This window comes from Vigna radiata, chromosome 6, assembly GCF_000741045.1.
Source record: "Vigna radiata var. radiata cultivar VC1973A chromosome 6, Vradiata_ver6, whole genome shotgun sequence".
In the NCBI taxonomy this organism is placed as follows: domain Eukaryota; kingdom Viridiplantae; phylum Streptophyta; class Magnoliopsida; order Fabales; family Fabaceae; genus Vigna; species Vigna radiata.
Window position 1 is genome coordinate 24,667,451 of NC_028356.1, and position 5,358 is coordinate 24,672,808.

Sequence of the window (5,358 nt, forward strand, 5' to 3'; positions counted from 1 at the left end):
ATTGAAAATGGTTTGGAAGTTCAAAAACTTTTTTGAACTGCCTTGTAAGCATACCTGCATTGTTTTGGACTGAACAGATCTTAAAATATTTTTCATAATCTGTTTGTGAGTTCAAGAGAAATTTTTGTTTGACAACTTATGACGTGATATTATGATACCCGGTACCCATTTGAGGGAGAAATATATAAGGTTGTTAGATATCTGGACATTTTATGAATGTTATATGAGTTTTAGGTTGAAAATTTGGCCCAAATCTCTATTTTTCGAAAATTAACATCAATAATCGTTACCAAAGGGTCATAATCGATTATCTCGGCCAAAAATTTAGATTTTGACAATTTTGAACACAAATAGCGTAAAAAAAACACAAAAAAAAGACTTTTTTTAAAAAAAATATTCTTTTTGGTTTGTTTTATCAAAGGGGATTATTACATTTAGAAGGAATACTTTTAAAAGGACTTAAATTTTTTTAAGTTACCTATTTTATGGGGAGCATAAACTTTAGATGAATTTTTGAAAATAGGGGGTGAAGCTTTTGATTGAGAACTTTTGTGATAACTGGAAGATATGAGTCTTGCCCTGAAACCTCACTTTGATCAAATTTATGAATGGCAGCAAGCTCATGAAAGTTATATGGTTAATCAAATTCTTGACATTGATGTTCATCTAGGAAATATTAAAAATCCCCTAAACCTTCAATCACCCGAGAGATCCCAAGTCTTGAATTTTAGAATTAGGATTTTTTTGTCTGAGTGCTTTGTTGATTGGTTGTTATTCTTATCTCTATGTTATATTTCTGTCTTTTATGTTTCTCCTTATGGTGTCTATGTAATCCTTTCTTTTATGAATAACATGATCTCTTGTTTTATGCATATATTGTTTAATTGAGGGGGAGATCATATTTAGGGGGAGCTTTTTAATTTAATCTTTTTGCTTATGATCAAAAAGGGGGAGAAGAATAATATAAGGGGAGAAGTATAATTCAAATTGATACAGGTACTGCTAACTTTGTGGTTGTCTATTAGTTTGTATGTGTTGCAGGTAAACCAGAGTTGCTTTTAAAAAGAGAATTTTTTTTATCATCATCAAAAAGCGGGAGAATGTTACCAATAAGGAGTATTGGTTAAACCTGAAGATGTGTTTTGATGATGTTGCAACTTGTAGATTTTGGATGTAGTAGGAAAATATTTAGAAAGCAACTTGTAGATTTTGAAAGTAGTAGGAAAATGTTAAACATTGTAATTTTTACTGGTATAATCGATTATGGTTAAGCTATAATCGATTATCACATGTTTTTGTACTAGAATAATCAATTATCATGAAGCAATAATCGATTATCACAAGTCATACTTGAATAATCGATTATCACTTCATATAATCGATTATCACTTTTTGAAAACTCTGTAACGGACTTAAATAATCGATTATCACTTACAATAATCGATTATTCATGGCAGTTGGGAGCTGACCTTTGGCATTCAGTGTACTTGGCTATATATTTGGATTTTGAGAATTCAGAAAAAACAACGTTTTGAACAAAGAAAGCTAAGTAGAACACTGTGTGTCAGAGGAACGTTCTCAGAAGCTTTTGTTCATTGTTCCCTTGCTTGGTCTCGTGAAAGGAGAGGCTCGCGTATCGTGTTTCGATAGCCGGAGCAGACTCTCTTCGAGTTAGCAAGGTGCTCTCCCTGGTCTAGTGAAAGGAGAAGCTCGTGAATCGTTGGTCGATTGCCAGAGTGGTTCTCTTCGAGTTGGTAGAGTGGTCTTCAAGGTGCTCTACCTGATCTTGTGAAAGGAGAAGCTCGCGAATCGTTGGTCGATTGCCGGAGCGGTTCTCTTCAAGTTGGTAGAGTNTTTTTCTTCGTTTTATATCCTGTTCATTTTATTGTAATCTGTAAAATTATTTTTAGTGGAACTGTTAATCACTCTTTGTAGTGATTAACGACTGGATGTAGATTCTGTTGAATCGAACCAGTATAAAAATACTCGTGTGATTTTTCTATTCCCTATACTCATTTTATTTTACGTATATCAACTGTTTGATTAATTTTCTGAAAGAAAAATATTTTTGCTAAAAAGGACCAATTTCGTTTTAACTGTGATCGAACATGCTTTCTGCTCTCTTTGTTTTAATTCCATTGCGTTATGCTCTTCGAAAATTACCCCCTACGATACCAACAAATGACGCTTATTGCAAGGAAAAAAGGGGGAGATTGTAAATCATGCTCACCGCTCAACGGTACCTAGCGTTGAGCGGTGGCGTCGTGTTAAGCCCCTGGCAAGTGTACCAGATCGTTATCAAGTAATATAAAATGATAAGTCCAAGTATCGTTCTCCCAAAGGACTCTTAGGCCTTATCTTTCATGTAAATTGATTGTATAAGACTTGGAAGAAAAATAAATTGTATTGTTGATGGAAAAACCGAATTTAAACATGTAGATGCAAAGTGTGATCAATTGGCAAAGAAAAGATATGAATGAATGAGTTGTTGGGGTTTACAATTTCATCCTTTACCACCCTCTTATATCTACTTTTCTTATTTAATTCACTTTATTATCAAATTGTCATGCAAACTTTCTTAGCCTACTCTAAACCCGATCTCTCGACGAAAAGAGCCTATCACTAACTACTAGTTTACTATCTCTAGTCTCCCTGAGTAATTAGCAATGCAATATATCACAGAAGCAAAAACAATTGATCGTCCTACCCCTATCTCTAGGCAGTATTGCTTAATCGAGGGAATTCCTATGAGTGCATGACTTCCCCGTACGTTTCTGTATCGACAAAGGCAAATATCTTCATATCGAATGAGTTAAACGATACAAGCATTGAGCATAGATAAGAAACCCAACAATTGATAATATAAGCATATGAATAAAACAATAATTTGAATATAAGAGAGTTTCAAAAGATTACATTGTTCCCCAATAACAAAGGGTTTAGTTCACCATAAACATGGTGAAACTAGATGAAATTAAATGAAAGAATGAAAGAGAAAACCATAGTTTTGATAAAGTGGAGCGTAAGCATCCAAGAAATCTCCTCCAAGGAGTGTAGGACTGCTCTGGACGTCTTTGCTTGCCAAAAGATTACTTTGAGGGTCACACTAGGGCTATTTATAAAGCATAGAAGTAATAGAATTTAAGCCCAGACCCAACATTGCACCGCTGAGCGCCTAAATTGGTCGTTCAACGGTTTGCCTCTAATCGCAGGACTGCTCAGTGGTCAGTCCCACCACTCAACGGTTTGCCTCTAATCGTTCTAGACGCTCAGCGGCACCACTTGGGGCGAGAAACAGTGAATGCACCCTCGAGTCTGGTGCTCAGCGCTGGAATTTGGTGTTGAGCGGTGGACTTGACTCTTCTTTTCTTCCTTTTTTCCTCTTTTCTTAAGTCTAAGTCCTCCCTACTTCACTTCCATCTTCAATTCTCATTAAAACCCTGCAAAACAATGCAAAAACAAGCATAATATCTCTAAAAACAACTTTTGACTCTCATGTGACTCAACTAAGTGTTTTACTCGATTCTAAGCTCATTCTAAGTCATAAAGGGTGTGCTTTGATATCAAATTTAAGCATAAAAATAACGGTTTTTAGACCGTTATCACTTTCCCAACTTTGCCCTCACTTTAAACTTCATTTTTAATTCAAAAATAAATAAAAAAAAAAGTTCAATCACGTTTTTAATGCCACGTGCTAAAAACTACACAGTCAAAATGTCCTCTTTAACGTCGTCTGATCAATTTGACGGAAAGACCCTATTTAATTCAATTTTACAAAAATAAAGACTCAATTGAGATTCCAAAAAAAAAAAAGGATCTGTAGTAGAGGGGGTTCGGCGGGGTCGATCGGTAGGGAGACCGATCGGGTGGGTTTCAGGTTGGTATGATGGTAGAGACGCATTGATAGGTTGTGATGGAAAAGTAACGGAAGATGCGACAGTTTAAGGTAATTAATAGTTAGTTACGGATGTAAGGGTTATAAATAAGGAACCATTGACTAGNGGTTGTGATGGAAAAGTAACGGAAGATGCGACAGTTTAAGGTAATTAATAGTTAGTTACGGATGTAAGGGTTATAAATAAGGAACCATTGACTAGGTACATACACCTTTTTCTAATTTAGAATCACTCAGCTTACCAATTTCCCGTCTAACATGAGCGTCAGAGTGTTCTCTTTGCAGGACCCCCCGGTTAGCATCCGAGGACACGAACTGATAGGACGAGTTGGACGATCGGGAGCAAGAGCGAGAGTTCATCTAGACGATTTCGTATCCTACATACTGAAACATTTGGCGCCCACCGTGGGGCACGAAATTGTAGTTGACCCAGAAACGGACACAATGGCAGAGCAATTGCAGATGCAGGTACTACAGGAGATGCAGAGGCAGATGCAGGAAATGAGGGCGGAAATAGCGGCTTTGCGGGCTGAGCGAGAAAATGGGGTAAGGGGACCCTCAGTGCAGTCGGTAAATGTGCATACGGTCCATTCAGGAGATGGGGAAGCTAGTAGACCGCTATCGGTTGAGGAAGTGGCAGGGGTGGATGGTGTGGGATTTGGGGGACGGGGTCGTGGGAGAGGAGTCGGTCGGGGAGAAGGACCGAACAGTAGGGGGGTGGGGAGAGGTGCTCGAGGTAGAGGGGTGGGGAGAGGGGAAGAGAATGTTGGGCGCAACCAGGGAAATCCGGATTGGCATAGGGAGTTTGTAGAGCAGAATCAGCCATTCGAAGATGCTCTGGAGGGCGAAGATCAATTTGATCAGGCTGAAGGGCTCCATCCATTTACTGCTAATGTCGTGAGGGTAGCAATGCCGGAGAATAAGGTTTTTCCGTGGATTGAGAAGTATGGAGGTGTGTCCAACCCGATAAAGCACCTACGATCGTTTGTGGATGCCATGGCGGTCTATTCCTCTGACGAACTGGTGTGGTGCAGAGTATTTTCTCTGCCCTTAAAGGATGAAGCTCTGGATTGGTTCCCCACCACGGAGTGTTGATAGTTTTGCTACTTTGAGGCATCTGTTCAGTCAGCAGTATGCGTCAAATCAGTCTCGGGGTTTAACGTACACGACTTTGGTCAGAATGAGGCAGGGCAGGGACGAATCATTGAAGGGATTTATGGAGCGCTTCAATCGAACCGCTCGGTAAGTACGAAATGCAGATCAGCGGCTGATAGTAAGTGCGCTCACTACAGCTTTGCGGCCGGGACCCTTTGTTGATTACTTATATGAGGAGGAACCTCAGTCAATGGACGAGTTATGGCATAAACTGGTTGGGTTCATTCGAATAGAGGCTCACTACAGCTTTGCGGCCGGGACCCTTTGTTGATTACTTATATGAGGAGGAACCTCAGTCAATGGACGAG